This window comes from Falco rusticolus, chromosome 12 (assembly GCF_015220075.1).
Source record: "Falco rusticolus isolate bFalRus1 chromosome 12, bFalRus1.pri, whole genome shotgun sequence".
In the NCBI taxonomy this organism is placed as follows: domain Eukaryota; kingdom Metazoa; phylum Chordata; class Aves; order Falconiformes; family Falconidae; genus Falco; species Falco rusticolus.
The window spans coordinates 22,817,635-22,843,958 of NC_051198.1; the positions used below are offsets into that span (position 1 = coordinate 22,817,635).

A 26,324-nucleotide genomic window follows, 5' to 3' on the forward strand; every position below is an offset into this window, starting at 1 on the left:
AGCCCCTTCTGGCCACTGCCAACTCCTTTCCCCTCTCAGATTTTGATTGTGTAACACTCAGCACGGACTGCAATGGTTCAGATATAGATGCTGTTTTATTTGTGTGGGGCATGCAGATTTTTTGGTTTTAATCTTTTGCCGTTTCAAAAAGAGACAGAAAGTAAAACCTGAGGCACCCTTGACTTGATCTTCCCTGCTTGGTTTTTGCGTGTGTGTACAGCATGATTGTATCTGTTCTTTAAAGAAATGAATAAGAAGAATGGACCAGATGTGGGATTCATTTTATTCATATTCAATCTGTGCAGAATTCAAAGAAATGGCTCCTTTATTTGCTCTCTTCTGGGAAAACATCTTGAGTTCATTTTGTTCTGCTCATAGACTTGTAGAAATAGATCTGGAAAGGTACTTCAAGAGCTCATCTTGTCCATCTTACTGCCTCAAGGCTGACTCACACCCAGTGCTCTCCAACAGCATGATAAATTCAAGTATAACAATAACCTTTTTTTCTTTACAAAAGCGCTGCAATAGAACATAAAAGGTTAAGAATAAGCCAGCAACATGTCATGACTCTGCCAGAGGATTTAACACTGTTCTCCAGACATCCATGGTTGCCGTCTGCTAAAGGACGTTGGCCCTGTAGCTGCTGCTATGCACTCAGAGCACTCCCAGCTCCAAGTTGGGAGGGCAGCTACCCTGGCTTCTGCAGGTTTACCCTGGCTTCAAACAAGGCAGCTCAGGTACCATGACCACCCCACTGCATCTGCTCGCCGGCTGCTCTACGGGCACTCCAGGTTCCTCCAAGACCTGCAGTACTGCACGGGGGCTAAGAAGGTGCAATAGTTTCATGTGCTCCTGAAGGCATGTATTGGAAGTTGCTCAGGACAAGACATTTTCAACAGGCTGTTTTCCAGAGCAGAAATTCAGGCTTATAGAAGCTATTCCAAGTCAGCTCCCAGGAAAAGAGGTACAAGTCATTGGTGGCCATCTGGCTCCACAGGTATAAAGGCCACTTAGGTATGACATAATGTTTTACAAGGAGAGCAGGCACACCAGAGAAGGTAAAATTGTTTCTGGTTCTAAATCAAATGAGCATATCATAGGCAGGACACCTAACTATGATGCTGCAGGGTCTGTACTTGGTCATGGAGTCCCACTTTATACCTATACATCAATATTATTTACCAGCTCAGAGAACACATGGAGGATTAACTCGCCCAGAAAGCTCAACCAAATCTTTCACAACCATTTCACAGATGTTTTTGATCTTGCTTCTTCCATCCCATCTCCTTCCCCTCCTCCTGCTCCCTTCTTCCGCACCCTCTTGCCACCCAATGCCTGTCTCCACACATACTCTGCCTGACCTACAGCTTGGTGTCCACACCATGGGCTTGCAATACTCCTTGTCTTGGGATGGAGAGGTATGAGGTGAGGAGAGACACTTGAACCGTGCGCTAGCTGCTATATCAACATCTGCCAGTCCCAACCCACCAAGACCCACAGGACAATTCTGCAGTGCTGCTGAGTTTTTGCTGCTTCTTGCCTTGACCCAGGGGGAGGTGTGGGGACCACATGTCCCAGGAGCAGAGGCACCATCTTGGCTTGGGAACACGGTGGTGAGGGTCTGTCTGTGGCTGGGAGGAAAGGGAGGAAAATGTGCAGATGGCTTAATCCCTCTCACAGCACTGTCTCTCCCACCCCCAGCCTGCAGGTTTGCAGCGCTGCCGGTTACAGGGAAAGCACTGCAAGGGGCTGCTGCCCAGCCTTGCCTTCCCTTCCCCCAGCTAGCCCTTCAGTGCTGGACTAGCTTACCCCGACCTTACCTTACCCTAAAGGGTAAGGACAAACCTTACCCTCTACCACCATTCTCTTCAGGGATGTTTACACTATGTCTATGCCCCAAATAAAACAGCACCTCATTTCAGGCTCAGGCACTGGCAAACAATCCTCGGCAGCTTTCAGCTGTTAGTACCCTTCCTGGCATGGCTGTGCTCTGGGCCAGCTAGCGTAGGTCCCAAAATAACCTGCTGGGCAGCAGCCAGGCAAGGAACGAGGAAGAAATGCTGACTCTGTAATAAAGAATGTGGGACTTGCATTCAGCCTAATCCAGTACTGGCACATCCCAGAGCAAAGCAGCCTGGAAATAGCAAGGGAAGCAGGGAGAAGGGCAAGAGGCACCTAGAGCCCCAAGGTGCAAGGAGGAAGGGCTGGAGCCACGCTGGGAGTGCTGACAGCCTTGACTGCATGAAGGAGGTTGGTTCCACACAGTAATTAGAGCTGAAAAAGAGAGAACAAGAGAAGTATAGATGATGGCAAAAGGAAGATGGTGGTGGAACAACACAATATTAAGACTCAGGCTCCCTGTGGTGATGCATCAGACCTGCTTGCTCTCAACTGTAGCTTTGCTTTTCTGTAGTAGGGGTTAGATTAGTTTAGTGCCTGTAATAATTTCTACAGTAAACCCACACACTGGGTGACTGGTGTTTTGCCTTTTTTGCAATTTGAAGTCTCAGACTGAGCTTCAGTAGTTGCTTACCATCATTTTGGATGTTCCCTCTGTCATCCCTGTACGAGGCAGTTGGCAAGAGACCCAAAAGCCATCCCTCGATCTGCTGGCTGGCTGGGAAGTAGTGATGTCTCACAGATAGGACATGCTGATAGCTTGCCTTCAGGCGTTGCTCAGGCAGAAAGCAAGGAAGGAGCTTTACTCCCAGGCACTGTTCCCAGTAGGCAGGTTGGATTCAACCACCCTGTTTGTAGAAAATCTAGGTGTGGACCCAAGTCATGATACTTCACTACAGTACGAGAGGATGGCCTCCCTGTCTAGCTTATTTCCAAGTTAGACACAGTCTTACATGCCAGATAAGGACCTATGTTTGTAGATCTGACAACTGCAGACTGAATTTCAATGGGACTTTTCCCTCTTCAGAGAGAACCAAAGACAGGCAGGAGTGATGTCCTTTGGAGAGGGTGAGGATGGGGGAGGCTAGAGCTGACAGCCAGAGTCTGGGTATTTATCCAACAGGTAGAAGGCTCATATACATTTTATCCAGCCTTTCAGATTTGAATCTAGGTGTTTATCAACTCAAGAGAATGTCCTACCACAGCTGGAAATCATTGACCGTGTGTTCTGCCATTGACTTCTTACAGCCAGGATTTTGTTCACGAAGAAATACTTTGGTCTGTGAGCGGTAGCATCAGATACCCTCTGAAACCAGAAACAGGCAGGTAGTGCTTGATGGGATAACAAGGTGGTACCAAAGTAACTCCTGCTTGTCCCTCTCTCAGCATACCTGCAGGGTGGAGACTTGCTCCAATTGTCTCTTTGCAAGTGATGAGATTATTGTGCATCATTGGGCCAGACCTAGATCTTGGGAAATCAGACAGAGAGCATCTTCAATTGGAGCCTTCCTCTTTTTACTCCAGGAAAACTAAACCAGCGCACATCTTCTCACGCTTCACTTCTCATGTTGGGTACACTGTCCACTGTAAGTAAAGGTGGCGTATTTGTTGTGATTATTTTTCTTTGCAGTATTTCAAAGTCTACTCATCCTGCCCAGTGCCTAGTAGACTACAATTTTTGATGCTCCAAATCCATTTTATAGTTACTGTTTTTAAACAAAACACATTTACCTTCTATTTCTAGAAGGCAGCAAGTTCATAAAAATATCTTTTAAGAACCTCTGGCACCATTTAGAAAACTGATTGCATTTATGATGAACTGAAGCATCACATTAGGTATGAAACAAAGTAAAAGCAGATGGTCCATACTCAGAGCGCAGACTTTGCCTTTCAGTAACATGAGTAAGGATACAAGAATTTCTCAACTAGATTTCTCCGCTTCGTAGAAGATCTGAGTGAGCTATTTGCTATTAAAATGCCTCTTCAGAAGAAATAATGTTTTCTAGTATTTATAAAATACATTTAGCTTCTGCAGTTGACATGAAACAAAACTATCTTACCAACTGCTGGCTGTTTAGCATGTAAATTAGCTGGTTTACTAGAATTGAATTTATATGCGAAACTTTATACAAAATCCTCTTGTTTCTCTAACCCACTAATAAGATCAGGAGAACAACACAAAACATAGATTAAGTCTGTCTTTCAGATATAGACTCAATCTTGTTGGCATAGGGTACAATAATATTCCTTCTAACAGAGTGAAAAGTCATGTGAAAAACGGAGAGCACTTTTTATGGAGCTTACCAGGGCTCTTCGTGTGTTCTCAGGCTATAATTTACCTTCAAACTTTTAAGCAATTATGTGTAAATTTGTGTTTTTATTGCACCAATAATTTACATATTAAGGTGAGCCCTTGCCTAACATGAATTCCTGTGGAAGCTATATATCATTTCTATTACAAGCCTGCTTGCGCACCGTACTTTGCTCATCCTCAGTAATATATGTATTTGTGAACTAAGAATTTCTTTAATGTTTTTATATTCAGTAAAAGAATGCACAGGGGTCAAAGCAGGATTGATTTGAAGGAGTTAGATTTTAAAATCCCTTTAAAAATCAGGACAAAGGATACCACACTATTAAAATAAAATGCTTAAAAATGAAAAGTATTATGCATGCCACACAGTAGAAGATCAGATTTTTATTAATGCAAGTTTTAAATGCTGATTAATCCTCTTGAGAATCAGTTTCCCAAAGCTTTGGCTTGCATTCAAGTCTTTTTCAAAGGGGCACATCACTTCCATTATTCTGAATATTAATTGAACAACATTATAACTAAGGATACAAAGCAAGATTTAAAACATGATTACAGCTGTCATTGCTTACATCTAAATAAGTCGTTGGAAATTGAAGCTCAGGAAAAAAAAATAATAAAAAAAACCTGCCGTAAACCTCTCTTGTCAGGATGGTGAAGCTGCTGCCTCCCGTGGGCCCCCCCTTCTCCCGGCCAGGATGGATCGTCTGTGTGTCGCGCGCTGACGGCTCGGCTGGCGGCTTGTGCTTAATGTATTCGCACAAACTCCCCCCCCCACCTTGCAAACTGTGGATGTGTTTTGTCTTGCAAAATAATAAACGTCCCAGAAAAACAGTCATTTTTAGATGTTAACGGGAAGAGGGATGATAATTGTTCAAAAGACTGAGCTGCCCGTATGCTTGCTTACTTCTGGAAAGGGTTTCTTTTATTTGTTTGGCATAAACCATTTTCTGATCCAGCTTCAGCGCATGCATGCCTCTATATAAACACTCATGTGCTTAATGCTAAGCATGTGCTTAAATGCATTCCTGAACTGGGCCAAAAGGAACCTCCTTTGAAATTTTTGTCCATAGCTGCTGTTCTTGGAATGATGCCTTTTTTGGTGAAAACCGATGTGGGGTTACAGTAACCATCTAATTCTGATTAGACAAATGGCATTATGGAAGAAGTATTAAAAATTTATAGTCCTATTTACTAAGTTTATTTGTTGGCCGTAAAAAGCTAAATCTTACATAATATAAAAAGCATCCAGTCCTAATGATGAAAAAGATATAAAAAGATAATGGTGCAATCATAACATGTCTCTGAGAGTTTGTACATCTCAGTTGCAGTTTGGCACATCGCATAATTGTGTTGTGCCAAACTGGCACCAAACCACAATATGTTAGTGAAAAGGGCCCGCAGTTTAAGAGGAAAATCTAGAAGTGTTAACTATACACTGTCTAATTATACAACCTTACTGTCCCAGAATGTGATTTCTGAAACCATTTCTGACATATGGGAAGAGGGTAGAACAGCTGGTCATTAAGGTTTTCTCAAGACTATTTAGTAACACACTTGAATGTAATTAAAGTGCTACATTAAATACTGCACTTGTGTACAATGTATTTTTAATCTTTATAGCATGCTGTAAAAGTAAATAAATGCAAAGCATTAACATTTCTCCCCTTCATCTCCTAAACTGTTAAGTTATAACGACAGTCCCTATCTATGTTGTGTACATTACCTGTAGAATTCTCTGGTGCTTTGTGAGCATCCTGCACAGCAGGTAGGAAGCAAACCCAAGCTGAATTGTGCAAGAGGGATATAAGTTTACTTGATTTACTTTCATTTGCCCAAGTTAAGCCACGATGACTTACCTGGGTGTATTTCAACAGAAAATGTTGCAACAATCCTGGTTTATTTGAAGGTTTCCTTTGTAACCAGTCAAGGTGATGTAAAGCAACTTTGACCCATGCTGGATCTAACGCAAGAAGCAAAACTCTGTACACAAAATGCGCAAACATCTTTGTAGCAAACTTTGCTCTCAGGTGTGCCAGTGGGACTTCTGCCCTGAAATACAGAGTCAGACCTCATTTTCCATACAGATGCAGATTACAGATGGGTTAAATTATAGAGTTGCATTTATACCCCATAATCCTCAATGCGATAGAAGTACCTAGAGCATCAAGACAGTTAAACACTATGTAGGATCAGGGCCCAGTTATTTATGCTTTCCCTTCTTTCATTGTCTGTGACTGTCCACGACCTCTATTACCATTTCTACAGACAATAATCAGGGGATCTATATGAACCTAAGGCTGCTGTAAAGTTACTTGAATCAGCTAAAAGCTGTGGAACAACTTGTGTTCTGAAAAACTGCCTTGAGATTGGCGCCACCACTCCATTAATGATAGCCTGGGGATTCTGTGGTCCCAAAACTGTGGAGATGCTTTAGCATTGTGAAAAACATGTATTTTTGATACACTCTTTTGGTTTGATGCACAAAAGGATAAGAAAAAGAATATGTTTTCAAGTACTTATTTTGGCACAAAGTGTTTCTCAGTGTTAGGCTTGTGCTTTCTGATACTGGTGTTTTGCTTTACATTCTTTAAGAACACTTTAGCTTTGAAAAGAGAGGCCAGAAATTTATTGCAAAGTTGAAACTGTCCTTGACTTCTCCTAAATTCCAACAAATACACGTTTTAATTGGCTAGTCACTGAATATGATCAAGAACAGTTGTCAGTTCCTTCAGTTCCTTGGAAAAATTTTTTTTGTGTGTGTCAATTCAGCATTTTCTAAAAAATACTTTGTCCTGCACTATGGTGGTTTCCTTTGAGCATGAAGTATAGCTTTACACAGCATTTTCCAACATCAAATCAAAACGAAGGACAGAGAAGAAGCTTATAAGAAGACAGGTTTAACAAAGCACTCAGACTTGTAGCTTCTGAGGCAATAAACTGGCAGTCATCAGGAACACTACAATGAAAGCCATGGAAGTGAAAACATGTGTGTACTGTGCTCACAAGAGCTGTCTGGTGACAGTGATGAGTTCTTCCTGCACGTGTGGTGAAATCAAGCTTTATGTTACTTTTCAAAGGTAAGCATAAGTTTTTATTTTCTCTGAAATATAACGTTGGGGGTTGATTTTTGAATGGTCACTATTTGCAAATGAGCAAAGGAGTATGACATGTTGTTTTACGTTTTGCTGGGCATTTTCTAAAGCAGTCAGAATCCTTCTGTTCAAATAAATGACACTTTTCCTCTGCTAACGGTGCATTTGCAGCAATTTTTTTGAAAAAGGAGCAGTGGCACGAGTAGCCAATCATCCAGTCTTCCTGACTCTGTTCACGGATGGATTTTGCATCACGTTACACCCTACAGCTGGCATGTGCTATCAAAGTCAAGAAATGCCAACCAATGTAGAGAAAACCATGAAGGCAGAAGACACAACTCTCCTATGGCAAGTTAATTCATTTTCACAAGAGATGAGAATAACTATAGATCTCACCACATTCAGCGTTAATTGCAAAACTCATCTCTCTGACTTAACTTTGCCTCATTAATTTCTTCACACAGAGTTGCCAGGTACAACCACATCTAAGCACAAACAAAAACATGCTAATCAAGCTACTTTTCCTACAGGCTAAAAAAAGAAGGAAAAATGAAAGATACTGGCATATTTAGGTATTCGCAAGCTAGTCAGAGATCGTGCTGGTAGAGACTCTGCAAATATTGTGAGAAGCAAATATAACTTCTTCATAAAAACTTCTGCAAAACATACTGTCACTTCACTTTTTCAGAAGAGCAAATTACTTCAGGTTTATCCCAAAACCATTCGCTTTTAGTTTTCTACACCTAGAGACCAATATTAAGAAATAAGGTAGACATCATAACTTTCAAACTGTACCAGACAGCCTTAGATCCTTTCCAAAAGCACCCAAAGACGTGCAGCTGCTATTGACCTGGGCAGGGCGCGGATATTGCCAGAAAGGGTTTATTTCCCTTCTTCTCAAATAATTTTCATCTCAAAGAGGGATGTGGTGCATGCAGTGATTATGTAAGGAAGCTGTGGGGAAAAAATTTGTTCCTCGATAATTGTGTGCTACTGAGTGCAAAGGGAACTGAATGTCTCTGGAAGAGGAGAACATTTCCTGGGTGATACACTTGACTCTGTTCCCTTCTGAACCACAGGAACACGTTGTGTGGAGTCACACGAGAAGATGCAAATCGATTGTGAGCACAGTGTACACAACTTGCTCATTTAAGCAACAACAATATCCTTTTCCCCTTTTCTCCTTGTTTTCCCAACAGGACTGTTGATTTAACCCCGTATAGTCATATCATGAGCATTGAAACGTCCAAACATATCCATAATAATTACAGAGCAGTTTGTGTGCATCACAGAGGTCTCTTCACTAATTTGTCTGAAAAATGTCTGCATCTGCTGTGCGCAGACTTGAGCACTCGGCAGTCAGACCGCCATCTCGATTCCACTCAGCTGAACCCGAAATTAGATCTTAGAAAATAACCGTCTCTAGGACAATCAACCTCAGCCCAGGCATTTCTAGTGAATGGGCATTAATTGTCTTGCACAGAACATGAGCAACCCACCAGTATAGCGTTTAATTGTCAGAGCCTGACCAGAAGAGCTGTATGTAAAGCAAAGACGGGGGACCAGGGACGGGGCCCGGGCTCCCGCTCACCACCCTGCTGGCCTAGCCTGCCTTTCTCCTCTTGTGCCCTGGGCTGGCAGTGCCATCAGCCACTTCACAAAGGTCATCTTTTTGGGGCTTTTTAGCCCTAAAGTTAGCCACAGCAGTGATTATTATTAGATTCTTGCAGTAGGTTTTGTTGGCTCATTTCTTGAGCTGAACCATTTGTTGAATGACACACACCAACCTGAATAATCCTTCACTCACCTGAATTACCTTGCATATTTTTCTTTTGTCTTAGAGAAGGAACTCCACATCAAATACTTTATCTTCTGCTGCTGTGTATTCTCCTGTCACCAAAGAAACAAGAGGTTTTGTTTCTTTGATTTAATTTATCACACTCCATTTCCCTTTCTAGTCACATTTTCTAATTATTTCAGCCTACTGACTCAGATATTAAATTGAGTCAAGACACATAATCTATTGAGTTAAATAATATCCACTCAAGAAGTCTGCAGTTTCCAGGTGAGACGTTCTGCTCTTAGAAAATATGCAACACTCCTACTACCCTGAGTTGCAGCCAGGTACATGCAGCTCAGTCTCTATGAATCTCCTCCCCAGGATTTACTTGAGCAACAGTCTAGCGCAGCCTGACTTTGGCTGTCCACCGTGCTGCAGTAAGTGTGGTTAAATAAACTGAATACCCAGAATTTCCCTATAGCTCTCTACATTTACCGCTCAAGGGTAGAAAGAAATGTATACCTGAGACTGTGGAGACTAAACCACAAAGCTGAACTTCAGTCAGATGAAAAATATCTTTGACACCAATGGACACATACGAAAACCAGGCAGCTAGATGGGGGAGGATTTTTGTGTTTCAGTGGTGAGACTTATTTTTCATTAGTTTTTCTAAATTTGTTTCCGCAGTAGTGCAAGTTTGAAGGAAGAACCATTAAAACATTGCAAAGCAGGTAAAAGAAATTTTCATGAGGTTTAAAAGGAAAGGAAGCCTTCGGCAGTTTTCACCTCTAATGATGAGACCACTGCAGGACACAACTCGGGCAGAGGACACTAAGACCTTCGGCCCTGACCCTGCTAGCACTGCCTGCCACTGTCGGAGGGGCTCGATAGCTGCTTAAAGCCCCATTCACAAAACTCAAAATGCTCAAAGAAACAATCCCATAAATCATTTTCTCTCCCTTCAGAAACCTGAAAGATTTAAAAATTGATATCTCTTTAACTTCAATTACCAGTAATTTTTGAGGAAGATTTCTTTTTTTAACAAAAGAAAGAACTTTTGTGGGAAATGGGGCTTTTTAACCAAGAATTTTCTGAATTTCTTTAAAAAAAGCTTTTGAGAAATTAAAGTTAATTTCTCTTTCCTTCAGTTAAATGTAGCTTCCTGACCACTCCCAACTCCTACTGTAGGAAAATAATGCAAACTTTGTGCAGGTGACAGTGCACAGCCAGCACATGTGTCTACATAAGACCATACATGGTCAGTTTTGTAAAGTGCCGCCTGGTACTATTTACAACCGATCAGTCATGAGATAAGATAACATGCTTGCACTGGACAAAGTCTTGAGGTTACATGTTGCTGCTGTGCTTTCCACAGTTTGTCATTAACCAGCTATTGCAAGATGTTTTTTAAGTACCTTCATCCTGTCTCTAGCTCAGCACTGTCTCTCTGTCCCTTAATAACCAGGCTAAATCAGCAGGAATAATTAGGGAATCAGACACTACTTAGTGTCAGTACAGGCAACCAAATAACTTCTAATATCTCTTCCTATTCCATAGGGTCACCCCCGCTGTTGTGAAACTCAGTCTTTTCCTTACAGGATGACACAATATGCCAAGTCATAGTGATAAGATTTTTTAGGTGGTGTGATCCTTATATTTTGCAATTGGTGTCAGGCAGCACTACGTACAAAATGTATTTTCTCTCTCCTCTTTCTAGCAAATTGTCAGTCCTTCAGCACATACTGGCTCATTTTCTCCTAAAAACCCAAGGGAATGAAACACCCATGCCAGTTCTATATGATGTGAGCAGCTAGCCCACTAAGGATTTCTTGAAAAGGCAAGCACTAGGACTGTTTTCTGAATACTTCCTTAGCTAAAATTACCACAATTCATACTTGGGAACTCCCTAGAGAAAGACGTATTGTCGTGCTTGGATAGCAAAATACAGATATCGCACTTCACAGGAAATTAAAAAAAGGAGTATTCAAAGTTCATGTCCGCTAAATAATTTAAAACGCTGGTTTTGCATCAAAGGGCTTCCTAGAAAGATGCAATTATCTGCAAAGAAGAACCCTGTGATGTGTGTGTATCCACAGAGTTAGATTCTCACTCAAAGTCTTAGGTTCTCATAACAACACGCGCACTAGACTTGAAGAACACATCTCTTAATATACTCTATTACCTCATTGTCATTTACTTGTTGGTAATGAATGCGTGTGTTAACAGAACAGCATGCTGATGCATTTTTTCTGCCATTGTATGTAACATATTTTCTAATTCTTCTGCTCTATTCAGCATTTGACCCTAACGATAGGGGATTATGGTATTAACTCTCTACACAGCACACATTCTTTACAGACTTTCACTAAATACTGTAAGCCTGCTGCAGAGCGGAATAAAAGTGAAAGCATACCGTCTGGTCTTAAGCTGTGCACACAGAGGGTCGTGATCCAATTGGAAGGGAAGCAGAATTTTAAAAAGAAAGAGGTTTGACAAAATTTTAATCCTTGTCATTTTCATTTCTCTTACCCTGTGGATTTGGGTGATTTTATTTACACTGTCAGCTTGAGCCTAGGGATTGAAAATCAGGCTTTTATGGAGATTATTAAAAGTACATACAGTACACTAAAGGCTGGACCACTGCTATATGCTACTAAAAATATGAATGTGGATGCTCAACATTACACATTTAAGGAAGTAAGTGCCATCCTCCCTGTAAGGCTGGACTTAGCAGTTAGGCTCATTGTGATTAGGCTGAAATGCATGTTTTAACAAGGGTATTTATGAGTAGTTTCAGAGTTCTGAAGGTGCACTGAAGAATCGAGTTGTAACTTCAGGTGCCTTCTAAAGGGACAAGGCAGCAACATTTTAGGAGCAGCTGTGAAAGCTGTTCGTATTGAAGGTGTACCTGAACATTGAAGAAGCTGCCCCTGAAAGAGCATTCTATAGCCAAGGAAGGGTAGCCTGAGGTCTAGCCGAGCCAGAGAGAAACAAATGTTTCATCATTGGTGACTTTCTCTTGAAAGTCATCTCCTGAGACTGGCCTCACTCCCACACGGAAGGAGAGCTGCTAGGTCAATGCCCAGGCAGGAATGAGATGGTCTGGGTCGGAGATGCAGCATGGATGTGCTAGGTAGGCTGTGCTGCAAGGGTGAGCTGGCCAGACAACCAAGGCCTCCTCAAGCCACACGGCCGCCCATTTGTGAGGATACCTCTGGCTCCAGATTTCCCATGGAGCACCCATGTGTTGGACCTCCTTGTACAACTGCCCATGTTGGGACCAGAGTAGGGTGACAGCAGGAGGAGATGAGCCACGCCACCTTCCCAGCACCCTAGACTGTTTTCTCATGCAGTGTAGGGATATGTTGCAGGAGTTTCTTCCATGCCTTTGGGAATTTTTGGCCTCAACCAAAGCAAACAAATGTCTGCCCCTGAGCAGGGCTCTTCTGACTCCCCTCATCCCGCAGGCATGATTTTGCTGTAGCAGCTAAAATATAGATCCGAACAGGCATAGAAATACAGGTAAACACAATGAGGTTTTGGGACCAGGATACGAAAAAATCTGGAAGCCCCCAAAAGGGCTAAACTTCTTAACTTCTCACCTGAGAAAATTAAGAAAGAGCCCTGCTGATGCAGCTGCAAGGTCGTGGGCTCGCTGCAACCCTGCATGGTGGAGAAGGAAGTCAACAGCCCCAGAAGACACTCGAAGACTGTCTGTGGAGGCCAGAATAAAGCCCCCTACTCTGACAGCAGCTTTCATGGCACGGCTGGAGGGAAGGAGCACATTAGAGATCCGAATTCACTTCTACCAGACACAAACTGTAGGCTCGTTTTGGCCCTGCCCTGTGGAAGCACACACCAGGTTTGGCAGTGGGGTAGATCCTGCATCCCCAAACTCAACCACACTTGGTAACCCTCTGATGATTTCAGCAGGACAGAATCATAGCTCTTAGTCCTGCAAACACACACACTGCCGCCCTCACTCCGTGGTCATAGACATAGTCATGTTAAAACTGCAAGATTGAGGCCATACTCAATAGAATTTCACATAGATCTTGTTAATAAGGTTATTAAAACAATCCTGCTTGGACTCTGGGAAAGAGGGAGATAGCTTTTCCAGGTTTTTTCCGCTCAGGGAATCAAAAACCTTATTTTTCCATCCAAGGAAACTGTTGCTTGAAATCAAGATACGTGACTCTCACTGTCCTTACAGCTCTGTAACCTTGGCTATCTGAGGCATGCAAAATAGGAGTTTATTGTGCTAAGGAATGAAATGGGCAGAAGCGCTTGCACAACTTGGCCATCTCACAATTGAAAATGGAGTTAAGCTGGCTCCACCTGACCAGAGTGCCAGCAGCACAGGGTTTTTGAGATGTGCTGCTTCCATACTTCCCTCAGCCAATTTTCAATGCACTTAGGGTGCCTCCTGATAACAGGGCCAGGAACAAACCCCACAGAGGACAATGGAAACTGTCCTTCAATATAAGTGGCAGGTGGATCAGGCCCACTTGGAAAAATTTGGCTGCTGTTCTGAGTGGTTCTCAGTATGCCAGGGTCCCACTAAGACATCCAAATTGGCATCCCATAAAAATCAAATTGGCATCTCATAAAAATCCAGGCTAAAAGTGACAGCCTTAGGTTGGAAGTCTCTGACTCGGGCCTCATCCTGCAGAAGTGTTCAGTGCCCTCAGCTCCCACTGACTTCACCATGAGCTGAGCAGGCTCAGCACTTCTCAGGATTGCTTGTGCTCTGCAGGATTGGACTTATTGTCCTTAATACTATCTCATTCTGGTTATTCCCTATTGCCCAAGGATAATCCTGTGGCATTATTCCCATTATGCCACTTGCCATTCCCATTATAGTCTTTAACAATGTTTTAAACCTATCTTTCATTTTTAATTTCCTTAGCAAAATATCTGTATTTTAGTAGTATGCATTTATGTAGTCTTCAAAAAATGTGCTTTTATTATACATATGGCATTATCATGTAGCTTCACTACTTTATGAGTCTGGTAGATGAAAACAACTCTGAATCAAGGGGAATCCATATGTCTAAATATTTTTAGCATGAACACTGTTACCTGTTTCTAGTCATAAAAGTATAATTAAACAGCACGTATTAAAACAGTACACCACAGGAATCATTGCAGCTTACTTGTCTGTTCCATGCAACGGGGGAATTTTTTACTATCTTTAGGCTGGAAAGGAAGGAAGAAGCCATCATAACTGTTTTATGTCTTTAGCATGTGCAAGTTACAAAGCAGAGTACTGGGATCTTATAGACCATTGTAGTTTGATTAATCTTTCTCCTTGATTAATTGCTAAGCTGCTGCACAATGGTAGCTCCAAAATAATTCAACGACAAGAGTTCTCCAGCAGCTCTGTTATGCTTTCTTGTGTCAGAGCCACCTGGTGCAGCAAGTGGCTCCACAGTGAGAGTTGTGTCAGAAAAAGAAGAGCTGGGCCCCTCCTGCCTGTCTATTTCCTAAATCCCCTCTTTGTCCCCTTCCCAAAGCACTGCCCCAGTTCCTTAGGTGGGAAGGAAGCTGGAGTCTTCTCCCGAGCATCGCTTTAGGGCTGGTGGTGATTTCCATCTGAGCCCCAAGCCAGCTGCAATACCTGACCTACATCACCCTCAAAAGTATTCCCCTGCAATACAGCTGCTTCCCTTCCTGGCCCAAATTCAGGACAGTTCAATTCTGATCTAGAGCAGACAAATTTTGGAAAGTCCAGATACCTGGTCCACAGGGCTGCTCAGCCTAATGTGAGGTGAGGTAGAGCTTCAGCCTGTTTTCTGGCTTCTGGCTCCAGAGGGATTGCTGTGTGCATGCTGCCCACAGGCTCCTACATCTGACTCAAGGCCATGAGGAACCCAGGGCACGAAGGGGCTCCTGCGTGACCAAGTTGGTTTTTCAATGAGTTTTAGTCATTGGCCAGTTTGATGCATCATGAAAGACCAATTATTTCAGATGAAATTAGAATTGACATTTGGAAGCACTTTTTTAAAAAAAAATAAAATAAAAAGGAATGTAGAAAATAAGGCCAGAAAGGGTCAGCTGGGCCAGCAAGTGCAGACTTTCACAGATTATTAGACTGGACTAGAGTCCACAGGCATCGTGCCCAACATGTCCCCACACACCACTGGCCCCAGGATGCTCCCCAGCAGTCTGCAAGGAACTTTACACTTCATCATAAAGCAGCTGCAAACTTAATGAGCCCCAGGAAGCAAACAGGCAAGATCCAATGCACTGTCAATATCCCAAATCCCTGTAAGAGAAGGAAACTGTTAAGTGGAATCTCTGCAAATCCTAAGAAATTAAGACAGATGAAGACAATCCCATCTTCTGCAGTTGTTCCTGACAATCTGATCAACAAGGAAATTCCTTCCTTACCCCAAATCTGGTGATCACTTTAAACTTGAGCTTATGAGTGAAATACACATGGACAGTGGGGGCCCTAGCCCATATCCTGCTCTTTCATGGTTCAGAGGTGAAAAAGAGACCAACCTAGAAGTCTAGCAATGCATAAACGAAAAGTAAAAATGACCCTTACTGACCTCCGCAGATTGCAAACAAAAGTCCTGAAGCATGTGATTAATAGAATAAAGCAATGGTGCAAATAAACAACCAAGTCTCTTTTCAAACTCAGCTGCTGACACCTAAACATCAGATACCAACTGATCCACATCACAAGCCTCATTTTCTGTCCCTAAGAATTCTGCGATACAATAGTTTTCATTACCGTACTTAACAGTAGCCCAGAACAGTGAATTTTTCTGTTCCCGTTACCAGAATATTGCTTCTTGGATGGATGGATGGAAGGAAATCTCTCTCTAAATTTCCACTCTGAATGTATTAATAATTGGCATGCATCCACTTGATCTCATGCCAGTATTATTCTTTAACTAATTCTTTTTGTCTTTGAAGTTTACCTCCTAAATGTCTTTATAAAAAGTCATTATATCCCCCTTCCATCTTAGTTTTACTAGATTAAGCAACTCAAGTGTTCAGTATTTCCTCATAAAATAAACCAAAGTTTTAGTAGAGATTACTTTGAAAAGTTTCAACTAGTTAATGTCATCTTAAAATTATTTTTAGTTTCACATGTAATAAACATAATAATTTGAAACAAATACAGTTTTCTATTGATTTCAAAATACATTTTCCTCTCACGGCCACAAGAGAAGGTAGATTGGAAGTCTAGGAATTGATGGAGGAAATTATTTAGCCTACCTTCAAATAGAAACCACTAGAAAGTCAGAGTTACCAAACAGATATTTAGAAATGGAATTAAAGAAAATGAGAAAATAAAACCTCAGCAAAGCCAAAGAATTGAACCTGGATGTACTGGCAGTTTTGAGTCCCAAAGTTCTGAATGAAGCATGTGGAAGATTACAGGAGTATTGGAGGAGGATTTTTTTTTTTAACTCTTGCAATTTGGAGTATTTCTAAACCTCACATCTATTTCCTTCTTCTCAGTCCTAATTATCTTGTTTTAAAGTTCATGTTCCTTGAGTGTTTTTCCATTTTCATTTGAGAATTCAGCATCCTCTGCTGATGTTTATACCTCAAACAGATTTGATTCAGGTTCTAGGGGATACAACCACTCATCTTTTCTTGTATTTTTAGCCCTTATTCTTCAATCCTTTCCTCCTCTTTCCATCTCCTCTCTGTTCAGGGCTTAAATTCTTATAACCTATACTCCTTTCTAAAGTCATCTGTATGGATAAAATTACTTACATATTTTCCCAGTATTTTTTGCTTCTATCCAGGTTCTTCTTACTAGTAATAGGGAAGTCATTCTAGTGCTCTTCCCCATTCCCTGCTCTTTCCATCTGGTCACCACACGGCTTTTACATCTCCAAGTGCTGGAATGTGAAGAATGGACTAAAACAAAATAATGAGTCCATTACATGTCCTATCTCCTCCTCATAACTTTCAAAGCCAGATGAGACCATTATCACCTGCTCTGATCTCCAGCCCGACACAGAACTTCCTGGGAGAGATTCCTTACTTCAGGATAGGAAACAGCAGCCCTGGCCCAGTGTAATGATGGACCCAAGAAATAAGAAAGAGCAATCATGTTTCATGTACTCTTGCACGAGACTTTTGATTACTTCTTGCAGAAAATAGATTAACATAAATTTCAGGACAAGAGAATTCCACACATATTCTCATTGCTCCTAAAAGTTAATTTCATACCAGCATTTTAAAAAAAAAAAAAAGGCATTCTGGAGAAAACTATTATTAATATTATTGCCAAAATTGCATGCTTAAAATAGTACAACTTGTCTTTCACTCTAAGATTTGACAACAAGAGCATAATTATATCTCAACCCCATAAAGTCACAGTAACTGACATTTGCTGTCCTCTGAGGACAGCACAGCACTGCCTGCTCCCTTGGGGGAGAAGTGACTGTCCTGTTGAAAATGACACATTCAGGGTGCAATACAGTATTCAGTAGAAGCTTAAATGTAACTCCTACTAAAGGAAATGGACCTTATCAGTCCTCCTAACTGCCTTTGGGAATTCCTTCATCAGCCTCAAAGGGACAACACCAGAGGTAGAAACTACCACCTACTGTAAGTACAAAACTGCACCCTGAAGCACCTGACACGTTACTTGTCAAAACCTTCTCATTCAGGTATCAGCCTGTTATGTCTCAGCTTTTTCTACAGTGTTTTGGTGCAGCTGTGGGGGCACAGAATACATTTTTCCCAGACCAGGTCCTTTTCTTGCGCCTGCTCTCAGGTCCCCAAGGAGCTGCTCTGCCCCTGTGTGCCTGGGCATGAGCGTCCCTGCGGCTTTGTGAGGCAGCCGGGGGAAGGAGCAGCTGGATCCACCAGCAGCCATGCAGGCGTGCAAATCAAGCAAGTGTTTGGTCCGGAGGCCATTCACAGCCCCATCCTCCCAGCAGCAGTTGGCTCGCTCCTGGTGGAGATAGAACATATGCTCCACTCCATACATCCTATCCTGTGATTTTATTACCCCAATTCACTCTGCCTATAGTGGCAAGTACAGGTCCTCAAATAGGCATTCTTTACCTCTTTTTTGTGATACTGAGCCCACAAAAAACGTTCAGAAAAGTTGAGCATCTGGACTGCTTTAAACCTCTGCCAGAGAGCATGTAGTGTACCAGCCAGAGAAGGGGAGAGCTCTGAGCTAGCCAATGGCTACAATATTGCAAGGATTATCTCTGGAGAAATAAAAAGTACTCTCCAGATGCTCTGTCATGGAGAAGTAGAAGAGTATGGAAAATACAGGAGAGCCTTGTACCAAGGGGTCAGGGAACACGGAAATAGACAGCCCCATAAGGTCTCAGACAACACCCACATGTCCGTCATCTGTGGGTGGCACTCCCCAGTCCTTGCACATGCCTAGAGTATTGGTCTGGCCACAGCAAAATGCACATTTCTGCTGAAAGAAAACTGACAATGATGGGACTAACTCTTGCCTTGCCACACAGAAAATGCTTGAACAAAGGCCTCTCCTTCACTGCTTCAGACACACAGACATTCCGGCGAGGTATGGGTGAAGAGCACCTATGTGTCTCTGGGCAGCACCAGTATTCTTCAGGAACTGGGTTTCAGTATTAGTTAATTATTTTTGAACACCATAAGCATGCAGGATGGTTCCCATCCAATAGGATGGGACTAGAGCTGCTGCAGCCATCCTACCATGGTATCCATGCCGAAGAGCCATGATCCTCCTAGAGCACGGGCTGGATGGGGCCAGTATTGCAGGTCCACACTTCTATTTCCTCTGCGCAGAAAGCCCTACAGGAGCAACTCAAGGAGACTTCACTACCTTCTCTCTGTGGGGAGCGAGCAGGTTGGCTTGGAAACACGTGCTTGCTATCAGTGGCAATTTATCTTGCTTTCTCTCCCCAAGCTGGGTTTGCAGGACAAGTGTCCTGACCTCAGCCCCAGTAAGTATCTCCCTTTATACATGCATGTGCGTAACCTGCCATACTTTTGCAGATCTCCTTGCTCAGGCCCAATCTCTGTTCTGCAAGTTGGCATGACGGCAGCATACCAAGTAGGAGGTTTTGGCTTGTGTGTAGAATTTGGAGAGCGGTTTTGTAGTAAGTTGCTATACTTTTTGGCTTGCAAGCCCTGGGAGCATATGGCCCATTGCTTGCAAAATGCTGATATTTTAAAATTGGGGGAGGAATAGAGCATGGCACATTTATTTTACTTCTTCAGTGCCACTATTTTTGCCAAAACCTTCCCTGCCACACCATCCTGGATCATGCTGTTCTATCCAGCTTTAAAGTGAACCCTTCACTAACTAAATGTATGGTGTAAGATAACCCCCTAACAGGCCTGAGAAAAATAGCCTTCCTCTACTCAATCTCCTATATGAAACGCTGTCAATTAATAGCTAAAGTGAGTGAGCAGCCAATGCAGGACTACTTCTGCTCACTCCTGAACTCTTTGCAGCTGGCCTTGCTCATACTTTCAACAAACATCTCTTCTTTTCCAAGCAATCAAAACTTTATGGACTGTTATTTCCTTCCTCTCGACTTCCCAAGAGCTAACTCCAGCACACTTGAGATGCTGCAGACTTATCACTTCCACCTTGAACTAGTGGTTGACCTGAAGAGAGAGATGCCAGGAAATTAAATAGAGTCCTTAAGTACAGACAGAAGAACAGTGTTAATCCAAGCACAGCTCTGCTAAACTGCTACTGTAGCTGTCAAAATACAACTGATTTTATTTTTTTTTCCATCTTCCCCAAACCATTTAATAATGTTGAAAAGGACAACATTTTGCTTTTGGAAAAAGTTAATAAACCATTAGATAAATGTGATCTGCAAGATAATAAATTACTTGGATTTTCAAAATGCTTTTGGTAAGATCCCTCATAAAAAACTATTAAGGGAAATAAATATTCACAGGGCTAGGGATGAAGTATTTCTTAATGACTAGAAATGGTTAAGTGATAGAAAACAAAGGGTCTTAATAAAAAGCTTCCTCTGAGAATGGAGAGAGGTTAATGGCAGGGTACCACTATCATCTGTGCTGGGACCAATTTTATTGACTATGCATGTGAATGACTCAAAGACAACAACGTAGAGGGATTGGGGATACTTCAGTAACACCATCATATTTTTCTGGGCCTGGCTCTGTAATCTTTACTCACACAAATAAAACCACTGAATCTAGGTGGGCTGTGCCTGAAAGTTAGTTGCATAATCCCCCCAGTGTTTGCAGGGATTGACTTTTGGTTAATAATATTTAGTAGAGTGTGAACAACTCCAGGTTTACTTGAGCAGTGCATACTATCAAAACTCTCTCAATCTTTCCATATACACAGTCACCCACCTGTGGGCTCTTTTAGGAAGAGAAAATGAGGATTCACAGAAGGTAAATCATGATGGGCCCAGTTTCATCTACCTTAATTACTCGGAACAGTTGTTTAACATGCAAAGACCTGTTTATTTCAGCGGATTATGTAAGGGTGCAAGAATGAAAGAGTCAAGAATGAAAGAGTCATCACTTATTGTGTGTCACCTTGCAGAGCAGAAGTTAAAAGCTGAAAAATAGGGTGACTATACTGAAAAACAGAATGTATGAAACCAGAGCATGCTGTAATGCATCATATAAAAAAAAAGTCCTTCCTCTATTTCTTTTTGTTTCAGTTCCCTGAAACAAAACTGTGAGATATCTTATGTTGAAAATGTCCAGAAAAATAACTCAACATTCAGAGATAATAATGACACATGACCTCTTATCTTTGTGGAATAATCTCCCTGTCATAGTGGCAGAAGCATTATCCTTCTAGAAGAACTAGCAAGAACTTGACTGAGGAATTCAACATGATGGACAGGGTAACCCATTCAATGAACAGTTAGCATATGCCATATCCTGCAGGAATGCAGCCCTTCTATTATCTGATGGCTCTTGCTGCAGCAGAAATTCACCAAATCACAGATGTCTTGGATGGTCTGGGGCAGGGGAGGAAAGATGTTTTTTTCATTAAGCAAATGAGGATGAGTATATTTCCATAACCCGATTTGCAGGTGGGCTGCACCTAGTATATTCAGGGATGAGCCTGGGGAATCGGAACTGGTGAACTGAATCCCTTCCTGCCCATGCTGCTAATTCATCGGGTGGCCTTCAACAGGTCACTTCAGCACTCCCAGCCTCCACATCCTAACACACTCACCAAACTGTTATGAGGCCTGATTAATTATTTTATTGTCATGGCTCATTAACCAGACCTGGGGATTCTTGAATGAAGAGTACTAGAAAAGTTCAAACTATTGTGTTATTTTCAAGTATAAAATACTAATGACTTCAGCAGCTTTTCACTGCTCACTGGGCAGCCAGTGAGTGGCTGGAATTGACAGCTTCTGGCTGCCTTATAACCACTCATGTATCCATGGAAATGGATGACAGATCTGCAGAAACAACAAGAAAGTTTTAAAAATATGACTTTGCTCCATCATAGCAAAAATTAATCACACTAGAAGATGTAAATTTCAAGAAAGGAATTCAAAGCACTTTCCATCATTTGCTTCCTTTCCATACAACTCCTGTGAGCAAAGCAGAGCAGGGAGAAGACTTTGCAGCCTCACCATGACAAGCAGGCAGGCCTGGGGAGGAGGAAATCAGCAGCTGCTCAGTAGCACGGCACTGCAGTATGAGACAGGAAGTGAAGATAACGATGCCCAATTGAAACCATCGCCTCAATGGAATTATCTGGTGTGGAATTTGGCCCAGGCAGCGCACTTCGCACCCCTGCTCTTTGTAAAAGCCTTACTGCTGGTGCTTTTCTGATCCATTTTCTAACATCAGGAAAGAAAAGTGAGTTTTTAAACCGGCAGAAGCTGCAGATGCACAACCAAGTAGCTTTGGCCACATAGCCAAGTGTTGGATTTCAAACTCCAGGCCTAAAAATCATGCCCTAATTTCTTTTTGACTATGTAGATATAGTGTTTGTGGAGAAAGTGGGACCGAGAAACTTCAAAATGAGAATCATTCAATTTATCCCTGGCATTAGGCTACACTGATTCTTCAGCCTCCATCCCCTTTATGCACTGTTACTGACCAACTGTGGAAATAAAAGAATAATTAAGTTTCCGTGCTCTTCACCACCTTCCCCAGTGCTATACTTCCTATAAACCCTTCACAGTGCAGGGCTGTGCAAAAGATACCATCTTGTGTGCATCTTGTAGTATAATTGAATCAAGGTTGTTTAGCACTAATAAGGTATCTCTGGAGCCCAGATGTTTGATTCACACAGTGATATACAGGAGAAGGGCAGCCCATGTTTGCACAACAGCAGACACTATCAGCCTTGGCCAGCACACGGAAAGCCTAAGGGTGTTGCAGGTGCAGCTGCTACTGACCCAGGAGCTACAAGGGATCAAACAGCTTCCCTTCATTATTACACCTCATCCACCAACACCCCTTCCTCGGCCTCGACTCTCTATATACCACCAGCCTCTTTCATGATTTCCTTTGTAGTTTTTCTTTACTAGTGCTGCTTTGTTCAGTTTCTATCACCCTCCTGTTTCTTCTCCTGGCCAAAAAATTGCTAACCCTTCCTTTTCATTTATTTACTTCTCTGTGTGGTCACAGGCAATAAAGATTAGGCCCTAAAGGTCATTACACCTTCAATCCACAGAGGGGTTAAATTAATTTTCCCTGCACATTGAAAACTCGCTACTTTTTATTCATGCAATGCAAACTAGACACTTAACTCAGAGAAGATCCTAAAGCTGCATCTAAGCTGAAGAACCCAGAATTTTCTTTCCTTCAGGTCTTGGTTACCTTCCCAGGGTGCACCCAGGTCTCTGCAGAAAAGGAGAGGGAGTCTGAGTGCCCAGCGCTCCCTGAACAATGAGGGACTGTGACCCTGCATCCTGCCATGGCCTGGGCCCATCAGCTGACCCCCTGAGCAGGGGAAAGAACAGGGGTATCAGAGGAGTGCTCTAAGCATGCATTACAGTAACAACTAAAGGTAGGATATCCACAGCACCTGATTTTGATGAGCAAATCCTTTGGACTTCCAAACTTTCCTTCCCTGTAGCCTTTGATCCTGTTCCTGTGAGCATCTTAATGCTGGTGGGTAGCACTGAGACCTCAGTGGGGCTACTCCCATGGACAAAAATGTGCTTCAGACTGTATTTGCCTACTTAGTAAAAGACTGGGAGTTCTCGTGTTGGAAAGCTGTCACTCATTATGTAGGTGGGAGTTAAGTTCTCAATTGTCACCTTCAGCTTCCTAACACAATAGTTCAGTTACAATACTCTGGCTCCTTTTCACATGTATCTTTGCATTTCAGAGACAATTGTTAAAAATACATTTTGCCTGCTGGACTACCAGTGTGATGAAAGAAAAAACAAAACCAGTTTGCTACATCAGTTCTAACTAACACTATACACGTGATGGATCACTACTGGAAAATCTAAAACTTAGATAAAAATCACTATGCTTTTTTTAACACTTGAAATGAGCCATGTTGTAAAGGAAACCTGCAATAATGAGATAATGTGAATTAAAAATAAATATTTCTCATGTTTTCAAGCAAGCACAGCAGCATGAAAGCACAAGGTGAAACAGGTATTTAGGTCCTGTTATTTGAAGGTTAGTATTTTCTTGTTCTTAATCTGTGGTTTATTTGGAGGAATACTAGACCTTTTTGTAATATATTAACTTTAGACATAGTATATTTACATCCAGAATCCTTAATATCATAAAATAACAGGATACTGGTTGTTACATAAAATAAAATTCAGTGTTGATAGCTATTTTACAAAATACCAAGCAGCCACCAAAGAAGCAGACTGGTTTCCAACATATATCAAGAGAAACAAGATTCATACTTTAACAAGGAATTTTTAAGTGTTGATGTCTAATACTAGTTAATAAGATCAAGTGTAAGGGGATCAGAGATACAATTGTTTCTAAGGCTAAAAATCATCCTAGATATGCCAGACAATGAGAGGAAAAGTGACTTACTAACATTCGTGCTTGATGCTCTCTTCCTTTTCCTCCTCCAGCTGAAGCTTGGGACAGCTGTTTGTCTCTAAATGCTAGAATACAAGGACACAAAAAGGTCACAGGAAAACATCTCCTGTGCAAACTAGAAATAGGACTGTCCTTTTCCAGTTAAAAAATATTTATGTGAATGTCAGTCTTATGAAGGAGACAGGACTAACTGAAGTGGAAAGAGGAGTCTTCTCCTCAGGCACAAATTAGGTGGTAACTTCTTGCCAAGGTGACACTAGCACTGGCTGAGATGAAGCATCCTATTCTATGCTGGTGCCCTTGTCCACTCTTAGAACTGTCCCTTGCCAGGGAACTGCAACTCACATATTATGGAGATGTGCCCTTTGGGAAATATTTCCTATCAGCTACCACTAACCTGAGTTGCATTTTAGTATATGGCCCATTCACAGTGTTGTAGAATTGCTGAGGTGGGAAGGGAACTCTTGACATGACCTAGTCCAACCCCTTGCTCAAAGCATGGTCAGCTAGAGCAGGTTGCCCAGGACCATGTCCAATAGGGTTTTGAATTGGTCTACAGACACTCCAAAACCTTGCTGGGCAACCTGTGCCAGTGTTTCACAACCTTCACAGTAAACAAGTTTTTGTCTTATGTTTGAATCGTATTCCTTGCATTTCAGTGTGTGCCCATTGCATCTTCTCCTGTCACTGGCCACCACTCAGAAGCATCTGTCTCCATCTTCTCTATTCCCCTCCATCATGTATTTATACACATTGAAACAATCCCCTACATCAGGGGTCCTCAAACTGCGGCCTGTGGGACGGATACGGCCCCCCAGGGCCCTCAATCCGGCCTCCGGTATTTACAGAACCCCCCCGCCGGGGGTTGGGGGGGTCGGGGGGGGAAAACCAAGCAGCTGCAGATGACTGCCTGCCACTTCATCCACACGCCGGCCCCCTGGTTAAAAAGTTTGAGGACCCCTGCCCTACAGCTTTCTTCAGGCTGAACAGTCCCAGCTCTCTCACCATCTCCTCTATACGATAGATACTCCAGCCCCTTAATCATCTCCTTGGCTGTTTGTTGGACTTGTTCCAATATGTTTATGTCTCCCTTGTACTAGAGAGCCCAGAACTGGAGCCTTTCTTTTTACTCTTCACACCTCTTACCAAATGCAATGCAACTCTGGGTGGGCTTTGGCTTTCCTAATTCCAGCTCTCCATTCTTGGACAGTGCCTCTATATTCCTCATAGATCACCTCTCCCTGCTTCCACCCCTTATGCTTCCTTTCCACATTTAAGTTTTACCAGAAGTTCATCCTTGCAGACCTCACACCACCATTGTTTGATTTCCTGCATGTCAGGATAGACCATTTTTGAACAGGTGACCCTTGAATATCAATCAGTCTGGGCTCCTTTTCTCTCCAGCGCTGTATGCCACAGGATTTTTCGAAGCAGGTTCCTGAACAGGCCAAATTCTGTTTTCCTGAAGTCCAGGGCCTTAACCCCACTTTTTGCTGCTGGTCCATTCCCTCAGGATCCTGAACTCTACCATCTTATGGTTACTGCAGCCAAGACTGCTCTGACCTTAACCTACCTGACCAGTTCTTTGTTTTTAAGTCTGAGGTCCAGTAAAGTGCCTCCCCTCATCAGCTCCTTAGTTGCAATTGTGTCAGTAAGTTGTCATCAATGCAATTCAAAACCTCCCAAATTGTTTGTACTCTGCTGTGTTGGCCCTCCAACAGATATCAGGGTGGTCAAGTCTCCCATGAGGACAGAGCCTGCAAACATCAGTTTTCTTACAGCTATCTGAAGAAGGCCTCATCTACTTCTTCTTGATCACGTGGTTTGTGGCAGACAGCCATCACAATGTTGCCTATGTTGGTTTGCCTGCTACTCCTGTCCCATAAGCTCTCAGTTGGTTCATCACCCATGACCAAGTGAAGCTCAATGCATTCTCGTTGCTCTCTCACATGAAAAGCAACTCCCCTTCCTTGCCATGACAGTCTGTCCTTCCTTCAGAGCCTGTATCCCTCCAAGGCAGCACTCCAGTTGTGTGAGCCATCCCAGCATATCTCTGTCACCCCAAGGAGGCTGCAGTCCTGTAACTGCATGCACGCCTCCAGCTCCTCCTGTTCCCTCGCTATGCTGCATGTCTCAGTGTACAGGTACTTCAGAGCCCCGCAGCCACACTGTTCTCTCGGAAGTGTGAGACCCTACCACCGTTCTGTCCTCTCAGCACTTCCTGTGCCCCTGTGCTTGAGGTTGGTCCCCTTGAGCC

General features: G+C 42.6%; 1 long non-coding RNA gene across 2 annotated transcripts in view; it reads right to left on the minus strand.

Moving 5' to 3' along the window:
* Window positions 1-269: 269 nt before the first annotated feature.
* Window positions 270-26,324, minus strand: part of LOC119156343 — a 67,380-nt gene continuing 41,325 nt past the window's right edge. Inside the window, exons 4-7 of one of the 2 annotated variants that reach the window (XR_005107079.1) lie at window positions 9,113-9,195; window positions 6,070-6,262; window positions 3,291-3,483; window positions 270-3,205 (exon numbers count right to left, since the gene is read on the minus strand). This is a non-coding gene — a long non-coding RNA (uncharacterized LOC119156343). Of the gene's footprint in view, window positions 3,484-6,069; window positions 6,263-9,112; window positions 9,196-26,324 lie in introns of both variants that reach the window. The other variant, XR_005107078.1, reaches the window with a different exon arrangement.